Below are 24,633 nucleotides of genomic sequence, written 5' to 3' on the forward strand. Positions count from 1 at the left end.
AAATTAGCACTCTCTCTATTACAAAAGGTTTGGATGTTGAGTAGCTGACTGGAATTAAATGGAAATTGAGCAGATCTGAGAGAATTCATTAGCAAAAACAATGCAGAATTCAGAAAAGAGATACCAAAATTAGCAGCTTACTAATTCACCTTAGAAAAAGATGGGAAAAAAGTTGAGGAAGAGAAGGAAACTATATCTTTTTCAAGCATTCACAACCAGGAATTGCACAAAGGCTTACCTCTGTGATAAGATTCCTCAGACACTGAACTCTGACATCAAGCTACCAAAGGCCATCAAATACATGATCAGGTCAGCAGCCCCTTGGGTTCATTTGTTCAGCTTCTAGTAAGCCTTTTTAATTAGTGATATAACAAGAAAAGTAAGGTTCTTGGCCTTTGTCCTGTGCCGATTTGCATGTCAGCTTTTGGTAATGTATCATTGCATTTTATTCACTGATAATCTACGCTAATGAGGTATTTTTATTTTTGTCTGCTTGTGGCATTGCCTGCAATACTGACAGATGTCTTGAGCTTTCTTCCTGCAGATTAAGCAACCATTACTGGAATTCTGAAATTAAACAAGAAGCTAATAAAGCAAAGCGCCGAAAATGGCACAATTCACTTTAAAACCACGTCATCTTCCAGTCACTTCCTTGTAAGCTTGTTGCATGGTAGATAAAGTCTAGCAAAAATGAGTTCCAGCAAAGCTCTGGAAAGAGTGTAAACACGGCTCTTAAAGAAGGGTTGCAAACAAGATATTATTTACTTACAGCTTCTGCATTACTGAAGTGTCATATTCAAAGTCATGCTCCAGGGAAAATCCTTAGTGACCTGTGGAAACATCAGAAAACAAGTCTTCAGTGGATATTTCTAACTACATCTTCTATCTGATGGGAAAGAATTTTGACATTATTTGGAAACAAAATGTAATGAAAATATTTTTCAACTTTAACCACGAAGCAGTGTAAAAATTTTCCTTAATGCTCATCTGAAGGTTGCTTCCGAACTTGCTTCACCTGCAATCATTTGCTTTTTGAAAACCTCCTAGTCTGTATATATGCTAGCAGCAAATGTCTGTAGAAACAATAAATATTTTAACACAATCAATCTAACTCAGAAATTGTGCAGCCCTGTCTGAACTTTTCATGATCCTGAATGCTCATGGAAGGAACCACTCTTGTCCCAGTTTCCAAGTGGGAGATTTGCACCAGTGAGAAATGTGGGCTGTAAGCACACATCTTATTGCTCACTGCAGTGCTCTGTTTGAGAACATTCCCGTCCCCACCAGCCATCACTCTGCCTCATCATTCACCCCTGCCTGAGTTCACTGCACTTTCCATTCTGACAGCAGAACTACTGACTGATGCACTCAGGTTAGTGAAGACCTATTGAAACTGTTCAAGTCAATCCAGGAGCTGCAGCCAGATGAAGACATGTAAATGCATCCTACACAATTTGCCCCTGCCCTCATAGCAAACCTGGCAGGGCAGAGAGCTGGCACACCAGCTATGAGCCCATATCCCCCCTCTTTGAAACACCAAAAGCAAAGCTCAGAATGAACGAATTTGCTCAAGCAACCCACACCTGAAAGGTTATTTTTATTATTTTCACCCTTATGTCTTATCCCACAATTAAAACCCACAATTCTACCACAACCTCATGAAAGGAAAGAGGCAAAAATTATGATAAATTATAACAAATTCTAGATTATTTTTTAATAATTTATCCTTCAGTTTGTGTTATGACAGCACCACAGAGCCTACCCTGGGCCTGAACTCCACACTAAACACGGTGCAGACACTGACCATGGTAGTCTCTGCTCCCTGGAGCCAACCAGCGAGAGATCAAGGAGCTCAAAGTGTAGGCAGGGAAAAGACAGAGAAAGTAAAAATCAGAAGCTGCTTCTGTACAATGGCTTGTGAGCACAAATCCCACTCAGCCAGAAAGAAATGAATCATTGCTAAGAGATTCTGACCCTGGTACCTATTACGCTCGACAGACAATCCCACTGAAATAATTTATCTAGTTATTTACATGGCTTCCATTAGAGCAATGTCTGAGCATTCACAAACCAGATGGGTTTTTCCTCACTGTGCTCCTGAGAAGGAGCACATGCTGTTAACTCTACATCACAGAAAAGGAATAGAGATACTAAAAAGACAAAACTTTTTTTTTCTCAGGGAAACTGGTAGCTGGTCTGTCAAAACTCTATATAAGGCTAGAGGACTTCTGTATGTTAAGGTGCTGCACTCAGGGACAGGCCATCAGACTTCAGCCACAGGCAGACCTCTTACCACTCTGGTAATTCTTCTTTGAACAATGGCTTTTATATAGTACGAATAAGGAAAAAGAAAAGGGGAAAAGGGAAAAGGAGAGAAAAGGGGAAATTGAAAAAAAAAAAGTCATAGTAAATATAGCACCATCTGAAAAAAACCCAAACTGCAGAAACAGAGGAACCAGTCACACAGTTCACTGAGAGGACTGAAGCAATTGTTTTCTTCAAGAAGCATCATTCATCACATTTCCATAACCCTGAAAATGCTCTCACAGTCCCCTCTTTCAACATATTAAGACTAACACGCATATAGACTCTCACATTTCCTTCCTTCCTTCTCCTATCAGTCTTTCCTCATGGAAGAAATCATAGGAAACGGATGAAGATGTGAAAATTTCTGCAGCTCTTCTGACAGGGCTGAATCCTGAAGGTGGGACAACTAAAGAGCACCCAGCAGAAGGAGTCAGCCTTCACTACCAGCTGACCTTTGCTCTTTAAAATGGTAACAGTGGAAATGCTTCTTTGGTGATATCCCAGGAGGCAGCTCAGAGACCAGCATACCAGCTTGTAAGAAAACAAGATGCATCTGTTAGCTCAAACCTCCAGGACTGAAAGGTAGTCTTTTATAAAACGTAAGCCACCAGTCAGCACAAACTCTAGGTTTCATCACCAGAAGGATTTTGGTCTACACCCTGCCTCTCTAAACACGATAGCTCCCTTTTGGCCAGAAAATAGAGGATTCCCTAAACTCAGCCTTTGATCTGCAAGAAACTGAGTCTTCTCCTGAAATTTCTTCTCAGATGTTTAAATTCCCTCTCAGGTTACACATGAAACCTTTCCTACCTCTCCGTTAAAGCAACAGACAGACAGATGGGATAGTCTTCACCTTTCAGGACTCTGGAAGTTTGTTTCACATTAATTTTAACAGGAATGCTCAGAGCTCCTGTTGAGGTTAAGAGAACCAAACCTACAGACTGCTAAGTCAAAGCTAGGAGAATCCCAAGCCTGGTAGTCCCTCTGCAGTGCTGTCATCCATTAAAAAGAAGCAGGATTATATAAGTAACATAGTATAATGGCCAAACTTCCCTCTCCACACACATCTCCAATCCCAGCTGTCTTAGCCAAAAGCAGAGAATTCCAAAACGAAAAGGAAAAACTGCCCATCCTGAGGCAAGGAGTCCAGGGGACTAGTGCAATGGCTGGCTCACATTCTCTGCAGAGCAGGAGAAAGTGACATCTCTGCTCTCCCCAACCTATGCTTCCAACTCCAGAGCTGCCACCTGAGCTCTGCTAAGTGGGACCTGCTGGCAGGGGCATGATTGCCACCTTGTCATTGACTGCTGCCCAGCCCTGGACAAGCCACACTGCCTTTCTCTGACCATGCACAAGAGGAGTATAAAAATGGTCACAGCCATTTTCAAAGAATCTTCCAAGGACTGCACATAAAAAGCCCAGTGAGTGCTGTAGCTGAGGTGGAGCTGTACCAGAACCACCACAGGGTCAAAATGTCTTGTCTTCATTAATGGGTTTTATCCTCTCTTCATTGCCAGTCTAAGACAGGGAGGTGTTATTGCCCTTTTGCAAGCTATAAAAAACTCAACACGGAGATGGATTAAACACCTCGCCCAGAGCCTCTTGGGACACCCACATCTGCACTGTGAACTGATCCCAAAATGCCACAAACCCAATACACTGCCCTTCCCTCCAGCCCAGCCTAATTCTCTGAATTTCATGATGATTCAGAAGTCTAATTAAAGCCCCTTCAGCTATGGGTGTGTGCAAGGAATTAAGGCTGAGCCAAAAAGTTTGAATTTAGCAGCTCTGGTTAAGATTCTTGGTAAGAGTAAAACACAGAGCTGAGAAGGTTTAACCTGACATGGAAAACAGGTAGCATGTGTCATCTGGGTTATGATGTAAGCCCCTAAGAAGATACAGTAGAAATGCCACTGCCTTCTTCCCGATTAACCTACCTCCTAAACAGTCCAGGGGTGGCCACCGAGCCTATTGCAGCTTTCCCAAGCTTGCTGCCTGCCTGCATAGCAAGTGCTGCTATGAAACAAGAATAAACAGATGCAGAAGAACAGCTACTAATACCTCTTGCAGTTTCCCAGCATAAAGGAAGTGGCCAGGCACAGTTACACGCTGAAATTAAGGGCAGCTAGGATTTCTGACAAGGTTCAGAGACACACAGCCATGGTTTACTACTCAAACCACACTAAGCTCTTTAGGTAAGCTTTGTTATTACAGATGGTATTGCTTGCCCTAGATCTGATGGTCAAAATGGGGTTGCTCTCTGTAATCCTTCAGAGGCTGCTTATAAATGAGAGAACACTTCACCTCTGGACACAGGGCACTAATAGATGATAATGTAAAAGGTCCAATGTTTTAACCTTAACAGGAAGGTTGGGTTATTGTAGACAAAAATGAGGTCAGGAGCTGTGGTCGTGAGCCTTAAGCTAGAAGAGCCTTGGTGTGGAGTCATTTTGATGCCCCTGGCTTTTACAGTACTGAGTACAGAGCTGACAGGTTGAAGGTGCAAAGGTGAGAGTGGGCTGCACTGTCCTACCCCTGCACAGCTGCACCCCACAGGCACTGGTCACCTCCACCTCCCAGACCCCTTCAAAGTCATTCTGCCTATTGAGAAACAGCAACAGCAGTAACATGAATGCTGTGGAAATAATTTTGAAGGCATCAACCCCTAAACACACACAGTTTTCTCAGGCATCTGAGGGATGTCCTTTGTAAACTATGAGATAAGAGCAGGCTCCCTGTTCAGACTACATATCTGCCTGGTTCCTTAGATACCAACGAAAGCCCAAAGGCAGGGCTTGGCATCTCATCCCCTTCTTATAAACTCTCTCAGAAAGTCAGGGCTGACTTTGACATGAAGATGATGCGAAATGGGGAGCTATTTGTGCCATTCTGGGGAATATGCCAAACCCTGTATTAGCACTCCCACACACACCCTGTTAAAAGCAAAACAAAGCAAAAAAAACTAACAAAAAACAACCCTCCTGTTTGCTACTGATTAGGCAGCCGAATTAAAACTGATGAAGTGATTGGACAGGATCCAAAGCTGTTTATCTGCACATAAATCACAGACATGCTTTACTCAGCCGATATGGATTTACTGAGCTAGGGGAAAGACCTCGTATTCAGAATGCTGATTATTACAGCAATTAAAATATCAGTGGAGCAAACATTTGGGGTAGAAAGCTGTGAGGGGCTCCTGGAGAAATCATACCATTAAATATGAATTCAATCAAATTTCAATATTTTTTTTTAAGAAATTTTAATAGCCAGTTGGTTTGTTTTTCTGATTAAGTATATGTTGTTAGAAAAATCAAATTCAAAAGAAGGAAAGACACAAATTAACTAGCTGGACATGCCAAAGGAGATTAAAAAGGAAGGCTGATACATATTTTATGATTGCAAGGGAATAAAAAAAATAAATTGAGAGATGTACTGTCAAACCAGACACAGTGCTAATAGCTAAAGTACATGGCAGTAAGAACTGCTGTTCCCACAGCTATTAATGTAAAACTGAAAATTTGGAGCAGGCTGCAGCAAAAGAAAATAAATCACACTTTTTTTTCAATTTGAAAATATATATAAAATAAATCCCTAACCCCATCATTCAATCTCTGCATCCCAACCCCCTAACAGCAAGACTGTCATTTCAGCAAGCTACAACTTCCAGGCAAGTGAGACAAGTGACATTTTCTTACTATTAATCATTGCTAATTTATTTATGCAATCTTTCTATTTATCAGAATCACTGGCCTGGAGATTATTTCCCCCTTCCCCTTTGAGTCCTGAGAAACTATTTAACATGGGAAGTAGTTAAGGGGGGCAAAGAGGGGAGAGTGTCATGTAGCCAAGTTACGCATCCCAGCTGGAATTTGGGATGATGTCTTGCAGTTCTGACTCCTTCAGCCAAGTTTCATACAGGAAGCGTGAACGCGCCAAGGGTGCAGTGAAACACACTGGAGCCAATAAATAGCACTTGACTCCATTAACACACTCACGCTGTGGATCCCATCACGAAACCCTCAGTCACCTTGCAACGGGCTTTGCTCACGACTTGCACAAGGGAAAGGTTCAGGAGCCAAGAGGATCCTCCGATGAAGCCTAACAGATGCAGAGTGCGTATGGATGTGGGATGTGCATCCAGAGCCCTTCCAGAAGAGGCAAACGCTGCTCATATATAAGGCTGATATGGAAAAAGTGGCCATGGAAGGTCATGGTGTCCCCAGTAAGGTAAAGGGCAAATTGCTGTGAGGAACTTTACCAGCCCCTGGAAAACAACTCACTCTTGGCAGCACAGAGGCTCCTCTCCAAGCCTAGGATGGGTACAGAGGCATCAGAGAGGACCAGGCATCCCCATAATGCATTTTTTGCCCATACACAACAATCTGTGTCCATACACAACAGTACAACACCAGCTGTGCTGCAGAACACAGGAAGTTTTCACCAAGTGACTGTCAGAACACTGTATGATTATTTATATATTTTTTCCCCCAGTTACCCACAGCACACACGCAGTGCTGTTTCTCTCCTGCCCAGCAAATCTTGTGCATCAGTTCCCCCGACTTCAGTAGTACAAGAAGGTGGCTTCATGTTTAATTAAATCCCCTAAGAGAATTAGGGGAATTCTAAATTCTTAGAATTCTGAATTCTAAATTAGGGGAATTCTAAAATTCTTAGATTAAAATTTTGTCATTCGTGCATTACAAGTCTGATTGTTACTTTAAAAGCTATTAGTAGGAAGAATAATTTCACATAACATAGAAATACCTCCATGATATCTTTCTGGAGTAAGAGATAATTTTTGAGGAAAGTAGTTGACAAATTATTTGACAAATTTGTCAACTACTTTAGAGCCATTGGGATAAAAGGCTTTATATGTTGTATGATTTTTTTATGTATATATATAAAACACTTTTACTGGACTGTTGATAAAAGCCTGAGCTACAAAGGAACTCTTTCCCCCAGCTGAGACAAGGCAAGCTGCTAGACAAATCAGTTCAATCTCTGCCTTTCAAACAATATAAAGCAGTATAACTTTCAAGAGTAACACCTCATCTGTTTTTTTTTCCAGACTGCCTATCAGGAATCAAGCAGTAAGTAAACATTTGAAAAGTGTTCCTCTGAGAGCAAAGGTTTAGATTTGAGTCACAGGATCCATTGAAAAGAAAAATTGCTTCTGTGCATTGGGACAGTGCCTTCCCTTCTGAAAACTTTCTAAAAAGAGCAAATGGAGATAATCTTTTTACAAGGTATAGCTCATATGGAAATTCATTATTGCTTCCCTTTAAAAGAAGTCAAGATAGTTCAGAAAGTGAGAATGGGGTCACTATTTAAAAAAAAAAATATATGTTTAAGATTTCCTAACAACCATAGCCAGTAAAAGCATGGTTGAAGTGCTTTATCATAGTCTAAAGTGAAGCTCCTGTTGATGAGAACATGAGATAAACAAAAGAGAGAAGAACATAATAAAGCCCTAAATCACAAAGAGCATTTAATCCAGAAGTGGAGGGGTATATACCCAGAAACTGTTGATTAAATATCTTAAGGATCCATTCTTCTCCCAGTACAAAACACTTGCTAGAGCAGCTCCAGCGCTGGTGCTCCCTGAAGGCTGCATTACTGCTTGTTAGCCCTGTGCAATCACCACTGTGGAGGCAGAGCTGAAAGGAACCATTGTTCCTGCTGTACAAAAGCAAAACTGAACCTCCAGAGGTGAGTGATTTGCGAAGGATTTTATGGCAAGCCAGGGGTGCAGCTGGGGAAGGGGGAACCCCTACTCATGGGCTGGTGCCTCCCAAACACTAGTTCTCATTGCTTGCAAGAACATCCTGGAGTTAGGAACTCTTTTCATTCCTGCCTATTCCACACGCAGCTATGACGATTAATTTAAGGCCATCATCAAAAGCATGGAAGGTCATGGAAGGAGGGCCAGGGATAGCCCTGCTTGAAGACAACTGCTTGAAGGCAACCCTCAGCTCTAGATTCTACTTTCAAGAGCTGTAAAAGATAAACTCTTGCCTTCAGTGGATTTATATTGAAGATGAAAATTTGATCCTAAAAGGCTTAAACTAGACTTACAGCTGCTTGGAAATAATTTTCTGTTGTAGTCAACATTCATCCTGAATTCAGTCTGATTACACAGCGTAAGTGTGGCAGGCACCTGAGGACAGAGCATAATCCCACACCACAACACATCTGGATACCTAGACAAGGCAACATAAGTCATGGAGCCGGCCAGAGTGCCCTGGAGGGCTGCACCACGCTGCATACTTTTCTTTAACACTGATTAATTTAGGTGATTGGAGAGGGAGCTTTAGTTCATTAGGTTTTTGGGGGTTTTTTTTGTCTTTAGCTATTCCAAGAGATGTTTCAAGGGATAAAGGATCTTTTAAACATCTAGTTATGGTTCTCATTAGCATTAAAAATATGATTATGAAAAGAATTTAAGGGGAAACAGGAAATGACTGCAAACATCTTTAGTCAAAGAAAATGCCTATTCTTCCTCCAAAGAGTACAGCTGCTGCGTGCTATTCTGGACAGTGAAGATCAAAGAAGTAAAACCTACTGAGCCAAGATCACCTTTTGCAAGTTTCTAAGCCAGATCCAGGGTGCAATCAGTAGATCTGCCCAAGAAATTTCCAAGACAGCTCTCTTCTGACATGAAAGCTTGATTTGTCTCCATTGACACATCCAGTCTTCTGGATTTGCCAGGTCTATCAAAGAAGAGATGTGAAGGGACCAAGTTTGTCTTGCTGATTTCTGTCAGCACCCTGCACTGCTGCGTGCCAGCTCACACTGCGGGACACCAGAGAAACAGCGCCGGTGCTTTTACAGCACTCAGGGCTCCAGGCCAGCAACCCCACGCTTGCAGCAGCCATGCCACAAACAAAGTACTGCAAGTCCAAGCACATTTTAAGATCAAACTCACAGGGCTTCTAGGATCCCTGATAAGCAGTCGAACAGTTCTCAGGAAGATAAGATTCCTCTGTCTCTACACTGCCCAGGGCACAGGAGGGACTTGACTGAGCGAACCTCCAGAGCATAAGGAGCACATGACTATTCCTTCTTTCTCTAGGGACTATGGCACTTGGACCCTCTGGATGTGTATTTTTGTCCAGCAGCAAGATCCCGTTCTCCCTTGTCATATGACCAGATCTATGCTCAGTATACCAATCTCCAAAGGAACAGTGTTTTTGAGATTTTTGGGGCTTACTGAACACCTCTCTGCAGACTGTTCTCTCTTAATGGCACCACTTGATTGTTTCCTGCAGATTCCTTCACGTCTTCTATCTTCCAGAGGACTCCTAGCCTGGGAGCTGTCTGAAGGAACAATACTGCCATTTCCCCTGGAAATCATCTTCTGGACCCACATCTCTTTGCTCGACAGCCCAAAGGGAAATGAATCAACAGTATGGGACCAAATTGGTTACTCTGTAAAACTCTGTGTTGGGTCCATCATTCTACAAAATCAGAGAGAAACATTTTATATTTCTGTCAAAATAAAAGATTATTTTTCAATAAGGAGCTTAAAAATGCCTTTCTATTTTCCAAACAGAAACTACAATCTTTCCAAAGTGGAAACTTTTCCTAGTTTCAGATAGCACAAAATGAGCACAAACTATAAATAGCAATTTCTTGTAATGCTGCAGCAGAAAATGCTGTTTACTTAGTCTGGGATATATTCTATGACCACACTAATCAGTTTCCACTCACCGTTGCCCTGCCTACACATCACATCTACCTGTCCTGAGTGATTGAGAAGTAGTAGGTACTTGTGTAACAACGAACTTTGGTGAAACACACCAAGGCTATTTTGGATTTGAACTGGTATAACCAGGGCCAGCAGCAGTGACCTACCTTTTCAGTTAACTGTGCTTTCAGCATCTGAAAAGTTGCAGCAATTCCCTGCACTGCAGCAGGCACACACTTTTTATATCCAAATGATTAGAGAAACCTACCTACTTCACATACAGTCTGAAATACAAGGTCCTTGTTCCCAACAAATTTAAGGGAGAATGTTCCATTGAGTCCAATGACAACAGAGTTAAGAGAGCCCTGAGCCACTGGAAAATGCTACATCTAATGTCTGTCATTCTTTGCCTTGTACAAAATCACAAATAGGCTGTGGCAGCCTCAGAAACAGTGGCCAAGTCTTTCAGCTCTCAGATTTGTGCTTTAACTACTTGACATATCCTCTCATCACTGGAGCGAGAGACAGAATGATCAGAGACCAAAACCTCTCACACTGAGCAATCTGAAAATATCATGTTCCAGCACAACAGAGATGTGTGTCATTCCATCACTAACTCACCAGTCCAGAGAAGAAGTCCAAGACAAATGTCCCGGCAGCAGTCCAAGGTCGGAGTCCCAGAAGGTAAACCCGTCAGGAATTGGTGATGTAAACACTCCCTCTCAGAGGCAGTCCCACTGCAATCTTCTGTGAACCCCTTGGACTCTGTAAACTTCCTTCTCTGGCATGCCTCTTTGGCCTTCTTTCTTCTATTTTTCTCATAAGCTTGTTCGTGGGTGATTTATCTATTAAAACAAAAAGGCATTTTTTTCCTTCATTAAAAAAGAAGTGCGTCTGCATTTGGCTGATACAAAAATGATGTTATAAAGACCTCTTTGAGGAAGGGTCTCTCTTACTTCTGCCAGGTCCTTCCTCTTTCCTGAGTTATGTGACAAAGATCTTGGGAAAACAGCTCATATCCTTCATGGTAAGTATCACCTCCCCTTCACCCTTCTCCTTCCTCATAGCATTTTTTGAAAAAATTTAAATGGTCCCATGCTTGGTCTGAGGACTGAGTCTGATATAGTCATCATTTCTGAAGGCCCTACTTTTCATCCATCACTGACCAGGACATAGAATCCTTATTCAGTGTAAACATGACCCAGTTTAATTTTTCCAAAGACCATTTGTTTTTACTTTCTGGTATACACAAGTGAGTAAATATTACTTGGTAGATTAGAATTTCATGAAGCCCAACTAAAATGAGGGCTCCAGATCACTACATGCAGCATAAACATATGGTCAAAACTTTGTAATCGTCCCCAAGACTGCAGAGGTATCCTGTGAGGCAGCCAGGAAAGGAACTGAAGTCAATTTTCTGAGTCTTGTGTAGTGTCTTAAACATAAGCTATCTTTCCTCCATATCTCTGTTCTCAGAAAACACTTATTATCCAAGTTTCTGCCTAGCTAGCAAATATCAAAAGCTAACAGTTTTCCGTCTCCAGTATCAAGTCAGTCACAATTTTAATTGCAATGCTTTCCTAAGTCATCATCTCTTCTCATAGTAATTTTTGCTGAAAATGTACCTCTCACCATTGCATGCGCTCCATTCTAATCAAACTACACTGTTCTCGTCACGTTAGGCACTGCATTTAAAAATCAAAGTGCTAAATCCCTCTGTGAACTACTCAGATGCAGAACTTATATATACCTATCAAATGCAGAGAGAAGTCAAACTCTGACCCTAAATAAGTTGATATATGAAAACATGGCAGTGCTTCTTTGGCTAGAGGAAAAGAGATTACTTATACAGCCCTTACTTAATTCTTTGTGGCTGTATTACAAAACAAGCAATTATAAATCTCCTCAGATTGTTCTAAACAGCACAAGTAAACTTATAAAAATGAGATACACATGCCAGCACTGTTAGAGCACCGCTTCAGGTCAGTGCAGTCCCACAGTAATTACAAGTGCTAAGAACAAAGTGAAGACCAGGCTCAGAGCAGAACTCATCCTTTTTCACCGTGTCAAACCCCCACTGCACATGGATAAACAAAATAAATTTCAAAGAAAACCCAAGAAAGAGTGAATGAAACTGCAGAGAAGTAATGAAATCCCTGAGCCTGCCCTTATATGCAAAGCTAATGATGACTTTATTAGTGAGCTGAAGAGGAATGGCATAAAGGATGGAGAATCTGCCAGACACTGAGAAGCTGAGATAAAACGAAGAGAAACAGTTATAAAGAAAGACTTCTTTTGCCTTGGTGATGAACTACTTTGTTCACCTTCAGACCCAGAGCAGAGACAGGATTTAGTCTATGGTATCTAACCAAAAAAATGTGACTGACACCTATTTAAAAGAGGGAAGATACTGGAAATACGTCCTTAGTTTAACAACACAGGAGCATTTTCTCATCCCACAAAGCATCTCCCATTTTGCACAAGGATAAAGACGAGACCTTCTAGGGGAAGACCACCTGGTATCTGCACCCTAAGGAACAACTCAGTGCCCCAGTACAAAAGACTAAAACTTAAATCAGTGTCACAGCTGAGCACAGTATGTGCTACACATTAGTTGGTGAACACTGGTCCACACCAGTAAAGATGGACTCCTGTAAGTGTTTATGTGTTTCCACTGGGGAAAGAAACTTGACCAGAAACCAGGTTTCCATCTGAAACCTTCCGGTAGATGGAAACTGCTAATTTTCCATTCTCCAATGAAAATATCAAAGCTCAAAGAAAGATTTCTATAAAGCAATGTTTTTAAAGGAATAAATTAATTTTCCAACGAGCTCTCCAACATACACATCCATAGTAGCATGTAACAACCAGTGCTAGTATTTAGGCTGACCTATTTTCCTCACTAAAAGCAACACTTCCCTACTTCTCTTTGGTACACCACCCATTTTCATGTCAGATATTTATGGAATAAAATCTACTGTCTTCTCCACTTCCATTGCTGCTGACAGAGACCAATGCCTAAAGACTTTTCTTTTCCAGTGTACAGTTAGCAACCTCTGCCCATCAGATTATTCCATTAACTTTCCAAATGACATGAGATCACAGTTTTACATTCATTTCCTGATGATTATCAAGGCCCTGGAAAAATTGCATTAAATTTTGAGCAGCTCAAATCCTTATGAGAATTCTTTTACTTAAACACAGTAATCATCAGCTGTTTTGGACAATATGAGCCATTTCCATGCACCCAGTGCTACCATTTAATTTTCAGACATAGCAAAACCCATCAGTTGGCAATTATTAACTGGGATCCCTATGAGACCTCATTAATTAGGTACTTTGTTCCTGTCAATATATTTAAAATAAAGCAACAACTATCAACTGTCTATCTGTGCCATAAATAGATAAACAGTTTTGTTAATAATTTGTCTTCCTCATACCAGAATCACTGACTTAAATATCAGTATCAGTTCTTGCACTGTTCACTAATGCCAGTAAATCTGCACTAGAAATACATTTGGTCCGTTTTTACTCAGATGGAAGGTTCAGGCAGTATGCATTTGTTGTTTTTTCATAAAGCCTTCCTGGCAACACAGATACAAGGCTGTTTTCATACATGCTCCTAAATAGTGCTGTAAGCAAGCAGGAGACTAAGAGCCCACTTGGAGCAGCAAGCCCTGTAGGTGGTGAATTAAGATGAACCGTGGCATTACTGACAGCCATTGGGTCAGCTCTGCTTCAAGGAAACAGTAAGAACGATATACAGGAGTAAGATTTTCAACAGGTACCTCTGGGGTGCCCAGTTGCCTCTGCAACACAGTGAAGAATAAAGCACCCAGGTCTCCCTCAACCCCTGGAAAACTCCCCCCCAGCCTTCCCATAACACGGTTCTGACCAGACACAGAAGTTGTGAGGCTATAAATCTCCATGTGGCCTCACATAAATCTCACCTCAGACAACCACAGCACACTCAAATTTTTGTTTCGTATTGTGAAGCCACAAAAAATCCAATTTCTTTCACATTAGAGAAGCAAGGATTCTCAACATGTACCATTGCTACCATAGTGCCTTTATTAAAATACGGATTATTAATGCAACTAATGGTCGTGATGGACAAGGCTGACAAAACACCACTGGACCTCCCAGCTGAACCCACTGTATAAGGCAGGGAAAATTGCACTCCACACTCGCTGATTTCAGAAAACAGAATATTTCTACCTAGTTTGTCATAACTACCTCATTAAGCAAACGATTTCCCTTTCTGCCTGCCCTCAACCATCTAAAAGTTTAGCCTCATTTCCAATTTGAATTTGCCCTTTATTAAATTGAATTCATTGTTCTTTGTGTTACTACTTGTGCTATGTGTCATTTCCTTTTCCTGATATTAAATGACCCTTAAGATGATCATCCTGCCATTAAGCATTTCTCTAGATGAAACTGGCTAAATTCATTCCCACTCCTGTATCTCCTTTAATGTTTCAGTCTTCCTTTGGAGTGTGATTTCTGAAGCTAAGAGCGTGATCTTGGTGCATGATGCTACAGGTGTGATCTTAGCAACAGCATAATAAGGCATTTGTAAATTCTCTTATCCCAAGAAGGTTGTTTTTCAACCTTCACTAAAATAAGAGGTGTTTTGTTAACTTCCATCAACAAATCCTTCTTTCCCTGATTGCTTTCATTTTGCATCACTCATACTCAGGATACATTTGCTGGCTCAGATCAGATTCTTCCCTTGTGGCACCGCAAACATCTACACATGGAATTAAAAACCCAAGGGGTCTCAGTGCTGCACCGAGCCCTGTAAGAGTTGGCAATCAGGTTCACAGAGATGCGAGAGGCATTGGATCATGCCAAACAGGAATGAAGTTAAGAACTCTTATGTTTGCCTAAATCTTGAGCTTTGGTGAACAGGATTTATTGCGGAGTCAGGCTCCATCCAACACCAGAAAGGTAATGCAGTTGTCAGTTTCAATTGAATTGCCTCTCCATTTATACATTTTTTTAACTCAGCTGCCTTTCATATGCGTTCTACCTTCTCACTGTTCACGCGCAATTTGATACAGTCATTTCCTCAGTTGTGATCCTTTACTGTATGTCTTTCTCTGGATCTGGACCAAACCCCTTCTTTTGTTACAGAAAACTGCTGGGTAACGATCCATTTTTCAATGCATATGTGTGCACAAGAGCAGCAGATGCTGAGGGAGCAGATTTTGAAATGAATCAAGGAAGTAAACGAATGTGGGAACCGGAGCCCAAAAGCCATTTTGGAAAGACATTTTTGAGCTACCTTAATAGGCTCAGCCTGCCATATTTCAAAACAGCATCAATGGACAGAACTAATAAAACCTGTCTGATCAGTTTAAGCACAGGCATCCCTCACAGTTGCTTTCTGCATGTGTGCACATGCACTCACACAATCACACATGCTTCTTCACCCGTAGGATCAAATCTCTGAAATTTCTTCCATGATTAACGTACAAATAACTTATAACCCAACCAGAGACTTTGTTAGAGTATCTACATTCTTCCCTCCAAAGGTGTTCGCCTCTAAGGCTTTTGTTTTTAACAAATATGGATATGGACATAGATATAATCCGAGTGTGTATTTATATATTTAGATAGATAGATGTACGTACATGGGCACTTATGTGTTTGTAATTTTGGCCTCATATGCCCCCAACGAGCAAAACACTTGGAAATTATTCTTCCAGTGGGGCTGTGGCAGCATGGTGAAAATCTCTCTGCTCTTAATTAGTCAAAGGCTCTTAAACTCATGGAGTTATAAACTGCCAGAAGTAGAAATTTACCGAATGTAAGAAATGTGCTTTAGAAAAACAGCAGGGAATAAAGTACAAGATGGCCCAGTGTTACTTGGCTTGACGAAGTTTTACTTTCCCCAGATCAGCAGCAGAGCTTTTAGTGTTCCTCCTTTACTTTTAACGAAACTTTACCACAGAATCTCCCCTGTACCATGACCTGGGATTCATAAAAACAATGCAACAGCCTATATATTTTTCTTATTATATTTTCCAGAGCCAATTTCACACAGGCTGTTTATAAGTCACTCACCAGAAAGAAGAAAAGAACGTTTTCCATCTCTTTACTAAAAAGCAAAACCCCTCAAACCAAACCAAATTGTACACAGCTGTGTGACACCAGCAGTGACTTTTATGATACCATATGCCCTGCTGAACGGTGTTTCACTCAGCTGATGTAGGCTTACTGGAAGGTTAATAAAGAGGCATGATCTTTGGCTAATAAAGGCCAAGTCCGTTATAAAGAAGATAGATTTCAATTTGCAGGGAGAAACAGTGGAGGAAAAAAAGATAGGAAGGAGAAATTTCTGCTGAGGGCACTGTTGGCATGCCATGATTTGCAGTGCAGGGACAAGGGGCCTTTCATGGGGTTTCACTATGACAGCACTTGGGGCAAGCAGAGCCAGGACTTGCTCCAAAGCCCCCCCAAAAGGGGCCTTCCCCAGAGCCACATGGAAAACCTAGAGTTTCTTTCTCAGCTTGAGGATCAAATGTTCCAGCTCTCATCTGCTTCTATATTTGATGCTACTTATCACTTTGATGGACTGTGTTACATATAAAACATCAGGAAGGAGTTACCAGCATGGGGGGCTTTTTTTCCTCTAGGATGCAAAAGGAAGGTCTCAGATGCAAAACACTTCTGAAACACATACATGGAAGTGTGAGCTGCATCATCCCTGAGAGACAGGGCTGGGCCACCCCCAGGCACCAAAGAGCCTTCAGAGGAAAGAGGAATCCTCACCTGCTCTTTCTACCACTGCGGAGAAAGTGAGAAACAGAGGTGATTTTTACTGAAGCAAGCCTTCCTTTCACATGTGCATCCACTTCTGAAGAGCCTGGCAGTCTTCTTCCAGCCTCCTAAGAAAGCATTTCCAGCGCACCCTGTCCCAAGACCCTCTGTTTCCCCCACACACATTCAAATCCCATCAAGGTAAACAAGTGATAAGACTTCAGGATTAGGTCTACTGACCTCAGAAGGAATTTTGCTCAAACAAGAATTAAGCCTGGAAGGATTTTGTCCTTACTGAGAGGCTTCTAAAGGTTTCCCACATAAGAGTTTCAGGAAAATGACTTGTGGAATTTACATCCCGCTTTGCTCCCTCAGACACTTTGGCAGCTTATCCTGGAGGGCACTGGAGCTGGCACCCAGACAAGCCGTCAGCTCACAGCCTAACAAATTATTGATTCTCTCCTCACTTTGAAACAAGGCAACAACAAGCTCCTAAATGTACTGCATCCTTCAATATCTCCCTTTGGAGAAATACCCATCTGTAACACCGGCAGTAAGGGGGCATTTCCATCTCTTGGGCCATCTCAGGTGGATGAAGCACTGCGCTTAGGTATTTTGTTCTCTGTGACCACATGAGATTTTTGCACAGAGCGACTTTCAAATCCATGCTCAGACACAGCAAGATGTATGTACAAGTGTTTGAGTGCACATATAAAAAATGGATGGAATTTGGAATGCAGAAGGTGTCCAACAGAAAATGGGGTTAAGGGCTTGTTTTCCCCAGTATTACATTATTCAGAGGCAAACAGTTTTCCATGCATCATGCACTTAATGAGCTCCAGACTGAGGACACAGAAAGATCTTGACATTGGCTTGAAGAAACAAAATGTTCAAAATGATCTCAACGAATTAAGGCGCTTCATCATAAATGGCACATCACCATGAGTATCAGTTTTGTGAAATTCCTGTTATTATTCTGCAACTCACAGCAATGTGCCCCATGCTTTCTTGTTTTCTTCCTGCCCTCTTCACTGCCACTCACTAGGGATGTAGATTCTCCCTTGATCCACTGCTGTGCAAGGGCTAAGTCTTCTCGCTGCTTCTGGTATCCCAACTCTGCAGCCCCCAAATGCCAAAATCAATATGCAGCTGCCAAAAAATGCTGCTAACTCATCACTAGACCATGTCAAGAGTGGTCTGAAGAGTAACATCTGCTTCTACCTCTCTGAATGTAGTCATGGGAGCAGCTTTCCCTCGTGCCAAGGGCTAGAAATGAGGCCATTTGAGAGAGTCCATCACAGAATGCCTCACTGGGGTACACAAAACGGACTAGGAACTGGACCCAATAGCTGCACCTCACAGTTGTTGGATAAATTTCGTATGCAATGCTTCCCATTGCCTTGCACCAGCTCACATTAGGACTAGAAGGGGTCCTTTGGGAAAATTCTGCCTGCTCCCAACTTAGAATACAGATAAATCCAGCAGCTCTTCTATTCTGCATCAAAATGCTTCCCCCGCACCTGAAATCAATACCGTCTTCATGCAAATTTTTACTACATGTGCTGCATGGATTCTAAACATTCATTCAGTCAACACGCCTAAATAGCTCAGAAAATGATATTATGGCTTTATCAGGTCAATCATCTACAATTTTATATCTCCCTAAACACATATTTATAAACAGCACTACAAACGTTGTTAAGGCTATTGTGTGAAACTCTTATACCATTTCTAAGTGTATTTTTTTTTTGCAAATGCTAATTTTATCAGAAACATTAAACGGCAAAAAATTACTTTTTGCTCCAGCCACTTCTTTTCTGAGTAAGACTGATGGAACTGAGGTTTCAAATGTGCAAAATATTCTGTACCACAAATACTTTTCATTGTCCCTGTGAATTGCAGTATGTCCCAATTTCAAGAGTCTGCTTTACTTTAGATAATGTTGCCAAGTTACTAAAAAAAAACCCTCAGCAATGGACTGTTTGCATCCCAGGGTCATAATAAGGTATCCTGGTGACACTGAAACATCAAGATGTAAACAATAAAGAGACAAAGGATGTTGATCCAAGTGGCCAAGTCTAAAAAACTGCAATTCCAAAGCAAAGTGATATTTAGACCATTGGATACATTACTGGTATAGGTGCCTGCAGAAACAGGTGCCAATTTTAGCATTTCTCAGATGAATTTGCAAACTGAGTTCATATGTTGGGCTCACAGCAGAACAGAGACTTCAACAGATGCAGATTTCTGTAGTCTGAAGAGGCAGGAATAATCACTCCTTGCCCCAAGGCAGAGAAACGAGAGAACATTTGTTTTCAATATTTAAATTGACTAATGCTGCAGGATATCTTATCATTAATACAAACATACCTAATAACAGGCAGAGGACAGCACTGAGACAGACATCCATCCTGCTGGATGGGTTTTCAGCCTTAAAATACACTGGACAGAAATCAAATATGAGCCACCATTAGCTGAAGCAACACTTTTTCAGTGATGGACTGATAGCAAGACAAAGCGGATGGCGTGTATCTTTTATTGGACTAATATATAAGCTGTAACGCATGAACCTTCAGGCCAAAGAAGTCTTCAGGCGGCTGGCAGCAGAAAGAACATTTCTGGCCCAAAAGCATCTCACTGTGTCGAGCCAACACAAAGCCTCCACCTCTGTCCATTTTATCTCAAGCAGCTGAAAATATTTTTTGCAGCCAGTTTGTGACAGTCACAATGACAACCTGCACAAACACAGCAGGCTCAACAGAAAAGTCCTCACCGCTTAAGTGCTCTGTTTGCTTTTTGCACTGTCTCTGTCCATCCAGGTTATTTATAGAGCAGTCACCAGGACACTCACAGCCCAATTGTGGTGACTTGGCAAGTTTTGCAAGAAGTACAGTCCTGAAGTGAGCAATTCTCTGTGAAAATACACAAACACTTTCACCTGTCACTAGTACTTGGGTGTCCCTGTAACTGACCATTGCAAATCTCTTGAGATTACAGTGCAATTTAGGGAAGGAAAAATACTGCTGTCAGTGTGTTTCTCAGAGATGGGGGGATTTGGCCAGGAGTGAGTTCCATGAATCTTTTGATAATGTTTCCATACAAACATAAAGGTCATTTAGCAGTGACTTGAACAAGGTGTTTCCAAACTACAAACCTGAAGGGGTGTTGGCTGAGCTCTTGAAATTAGGGATTGCAATAACTCAGACCCTGCACAGACAGTCACAGAACCCAAAAAGAAAAACAACTTTATTGTTGTTCACATAATATCATGAAACAGTGAAGAACTGAGAGTTTAAGCAATCTGGCCATCAGGATCAGAAACTTAACTGTGATCTCTTGCATTTGCAAAGCACCTTCTGCAGCAGACCATGGGCTGGATTTTTTCAGTCTCTAGGAAGTACATTAGTACCAAAAACTGGGTTTCAGCAGCAGTAAGGCTAAAGTCTTACTGCTTTAGACTGGTCTGAAAATCTTTGGAAGCTTTTTTTCTTGAGCCAAAACAATTTGGGAAACCATATCAGTTCTGCTAAAATTGTGTCTAAAGGCAAAAAAGGAAGAAAACTGGAAAAGTTCTGAAAGGGAGAAACTCAGACATGGAAAAACCTTGAGAAGCATTAAATATTCTGAAATAAGGTTTTGTTTCAGCGTGTTCTGTAATATACATCTGAAGATAAGCATTTCTTAAAACAAAGCATTTCTGTGAACCCCATACAAAGCTCCCCTCGTGCCCCCCTCAGAATTTCCTTTCCAATTTTGAAGTTTTCTGTGTTTGATCCTATTCAAAATAAGTGCAAATATTAAAATTCTACATAAACCACAGCTTTTGTCCATACCACAACTTACACCTAGAACTTTATTCTTCTTTATAGGGACAACGTACCTGACCAGTTCACAAAAACTGTGAACTGTTCTGTGCCTCTTGGTATTGTTAGGCATCTAAATATTTTTTAAAATGTAAACTCAGCTGGTTAGGAAGAAATGAAGCCAGGTAGCCCTAAAGCATACACCAAACTGCATTTCCGGACAAGTCAGTTAGAAGCATAAGGCTATGAATAATCTGATCCCAACTCTTGCAACAAACAAGAAAAATAATGAAGGCAAAAGGGAGAGGGGAGGAATTCAAACAAGCAGAGTACCTGTGGTAACGACAGTGCTTGAGCACCACTGTAGTGGAGCCAGGCTGTGGCATTCTTTCCCCAGAGGAACCTTTAGGTTTATGACAAATCGGGGATGATGCTCAACAGCTATTTGATGAGCTCCGCAACAGCTGCTGAGGTCTGCGTGCCACTGCAACACAGCTGGAAATGCACAGTGCCGCAGCATTAACTGGATAATAACTCAGGGCTTGCCAAGCACTGAGTATCACTAACTTTTTCTGATGAGTTATTTGTGTCCATAATCAGCTGTGAAACTGTTTAGGGAAGATGTTCTCTGAAAAGGAGAATTTATCTGCAAAGGAAGCCTCTGTTGCTAATAAAGTTGTCTGGCCTCAAAGCCTCAATGAACCAGACTCAAAACCATGTTGCAGGTGTTAAGGCAATTAAATGTCTTCCCAGTGGTGGAAATTTAAGGAGTTTTTAAAGAGAGAAAAAAGTGGCAAATAAATGAATTAGTGGACCTTTGTCTGTGGAAAGGAAGATGCGCTGGAGAAGCAGAACTACCCTGTGCCCATCAGAGTATGATCAGAGATGAAAAATTTTACATTACTGGAGAGCCATTTTTGACTTGGAAAAAAATCCTAATAGTGCAATCACTTACATCTTGATTGTAAGACATCATCTGCTCTGATAAAGGCTGGCACCAGCTTTCCCAGTGAGCAGAACCCAGGGAACAAATTGCGGCACAGGCAGTTCCAGTTCCCTCAGTTGTGCCAGAGAAAAGCTGTATCCACTTCACTGAGAAAGAAGTACTAAGCATCAGGCTGTGTGCAGCCACCCTACAGGGACAACAAGGGGCAGAACCAAGATTGTTGCTTCCCCTCGCTCTGTCCTGGTGAAATGAGTCAGCGTAGGAGGCAATATTGCAGACGACACAGTGGGGGACTAGACTCTACTCCCCCTTTCACAGGGACAGGTCAGGCCAACCTAGCTCCTCTAGTTGGCTTTTTTGTGCATTGTACAAGAAAATCCCTGGCACAGCTCTCAGCCAAACGATCTCTTCTTTCACTGAGTGATTGCTCTGGCCAGTTATGGAAGCGTCTCTCAGCTGGTGGTGGAACAGCACTGCAGTTGTCGTCACCATTTCTGGACCGGGATGATCTGCAGCAGCTGTGTTCTTGGTGAGCCCATGAATCACTGCTCACAAACAGGCGACAAGGGCGGGTATGGCAGGTGAGGATGATCTGCAGAAGGAAGGCAGGGGGCACATTCCTTTCTTTACCTAAATACATGAAAGATCAGCCCTCAATCCAGACTTAGACATTCACATGTTGCCACATTGACCAGTCTTTTCCTGTCCCACACAGGCCAAAGGAATCTTCCTTAAGGAATGTAAATTAAACAACAATCATTGCTTTCTCCTTCATTATACTAATGCCTAGAGCATGAAAAGGGTGGGGTAGGGGGGGACCCAACTGGAATCTTCCTCTGATTTACATCAAATGCCATCTGTATTCTTCACTGGCTGCCTTAGGGAGAGGAAATCCACAGAATGAATATGGGGGGTCTTTATCATCACCAAAGGAACAGAAGTGCAAAAAAAAGAGCAGATGGGAGAGAATGAAAAGAGGAGAAGAAAGTATTTCAGAGAAGTGAGTTTGTAGTTGTTTCTTCACCACTTCACAGTTGAGGAAGGGGAGGAGGCTTCTACAGACAACAGCAAAGGCTGTGGTACTCTTCCAGAAGTTTCTACTAGTCCAAAGCTGAGTCCTAGGCACTGCTCTGTAACAGCCTTTTAGGCATGACAAGGTGAGGCTGTCCTTGTAGCAGCACTGGTTTTGCTAACATTAGAGGAAAAGGAGTAATTTTAAAGGACCTCAGCATGTTTGACATGCCTAGTCTTTTACTGAGAGTAGGGACAGAGCCCACACAGAACACAAAGGCAAAGCACCTGCTCCAGACTCCTGCTCATGTAGCTGTGTCAGTGAACAACTGCAAGGAGCTTGTTGGTGCAGAAGCCCCCCAGCAGGACCTACAACGCTGAGAAGAGCTGTATTCCCCATATTCCATGGACAACCTGACAATGACTGCACAGAGAACAAGCTCCTCTTACTCTCCTCACGTGACAACCCAATGTGCCACGCAGAGAAGGTGGCAAACAAGAACAAAACAACACCCAGCCTGGTTGGACTGTCTCCCCAAGCAGTCTCAGTGGTAATCAGGCCTTTTATCCCTTGCACAGGATGACCGATCAGGAGAAATCATAATTTTCAATGCTGGATTTTATCTCAAATCTTGCCCCAGTCGGTCATTCCTTTAAAGCACTAGATTCTATAGTTACACAAAAATCAGTACTGTTTCTGGTTCCTAAGGAACTCATGGACCAGCTTTAAACCAGACCAGAGAAGAGTGGAGGTTTCCAGGATAAGTAAGTTCTTACAAACTTCGTGAACACAAGCTCTGGAGAGGACATAGATACAACAGCTCCAGGAAAGGCTGAAACGTGAACTGAGGCTGCGGGTAGACACAGGTCTGTCTAGGCTACAGAAAGCAAAATTAAAAAAAAAAAAAAAGGGAAGGCAAATCAGCCAAAATAATTACAGAGAAATTCCCTTTCCCTAACATAAGGTTTAAAAGCCATTTGTTTCTAAGGATCATTAAATTAATAATCATGAAAAACAATGATTTTCCCAAAAGTTATTTTACTTCCCATCATTAATTCAGCTTTTTTGAACTGCTGAAAAGATGTGGATAGGAATGGCAAACTGCACACATCCTACATGTGCCACATCAAGATGATGCTATTGTAAGGCACTATAGCACCCTCTGTCCCCTCACTAAATCTGCCCTGGGGACAAATCCATCCCATACTGTTGGGATTTAGCCAGAACAACACTGCAGACCACAGGAGTGATAAAGATGGCATTTCTGGTACTGCATTAACTATCATGGTTTAAGATGCAGGTACTTCAGGCTTCCTGAGCAGATCTACCATTCAGCTCCCATTTATGCAGTCACTGATGGAGGGGCACCCAAAGGGAAATAGAGCTCTGAAAACATCTCCATGCAGACAGGACCAGTGAGGCCTCCTCCTCATGGTGATTTACTTCACTGCAGCAATGAAAATTCCTGTCTGGAACCAAGTGCCTGACTGCAAACTTACCACAGCTCCAGGGCTAGCAGAGTCAAAAGGTCACAGCATTTATTTGTTGCTCTTCCAAGATCATTTTCCCATGAACTTGATGGATTCTCAAATGCCCCCTATTGCACAGAAGACTGTGATTAATCTAAGTCTTGGTTCAGTTTGGGACTAGCAGGGTTTTCTTCGAAAAACTCTGTCTTAAATTCACACTTTGGGTTCTTAGCAGTTTTAAAACTGAACAATTAAACTAAAATACATAACGGTCTTCTTTTTCTAAGCAACTATAATGACTGCAGAAAATAAATTCTCCAATTCTTAATGTAATTCTTCGCTCAGCAGAAGAAGAATTCAACAGTCAGGATCTTCGGTTGTTCTCATTTTCCTCTCTCTGTGTTAAGAGGTCTGTTCTGCTCCCACCTTGTGTGCTGTTGCATGTAAAACTCAAATTTCATGTGTGTTTTCTCAGCTAATAAAAGTGCTTTTCTCTGTCTCTGAAGTATGGTATTATTTAATTTTTATGCAATATAATAGAACATGATTTTATACGATCTCTCATAACCTTCTCTTCTTTATAAAGCTGCAGTTCCTAGAGCCATGCTGTTACACGAAATTCTCATTACACCACAAAAAAAAGA

General features: G+C 41.7%; 1 protein-coding gene across 5 annotated transcripts in view; it reads right to left on the bottom strand.

Moving 5' to 3' along the window:
* Positions 1 to 20,947, bottom strand: part of SEMA5B (semaphorin 5B) — a 208,555-nt gene extending 187,608 nt beyond the window's left edge. For all 5 annotated transcript variants that reach the window (XM_017823570.1, XM_017823571.1, XM_017823573.1 and 2 more), the window contains exons 1-3: positions 20,896 to 20,947; positions 10,616 to 10,839; positions 770 to 830 (exon numbers count right to left, since the gene is read on the bottom strand). The gene's annotated coding sequence lies outside the window, so the exon portion shown is untranslated. The remainder of the gene's footprint in view (positions 1 to 769; positions 831 to 10,615; positions 10,840 to 20,895) is intronic.
* Positions 20,948 to 24,633: the final 3,686 nt, after the last annotated feature.

Source organism: Lepidothrix coronata, unplaced genomic scaffold, assembly GCF_001604755.1.
Source record: "Lepidothrix coronata isolate B3197 unplaced genomic scaffold, Lepidothrix_coronata-1.0 Scaffold103, whole genome shotgun sequence".
NCBI classification, from domain to species: Eukaryota; Metazoa; Chordata; class Aves; order Passeriformes; family Pipridae; genus Lepidothrix; species Lepidothrix coronata.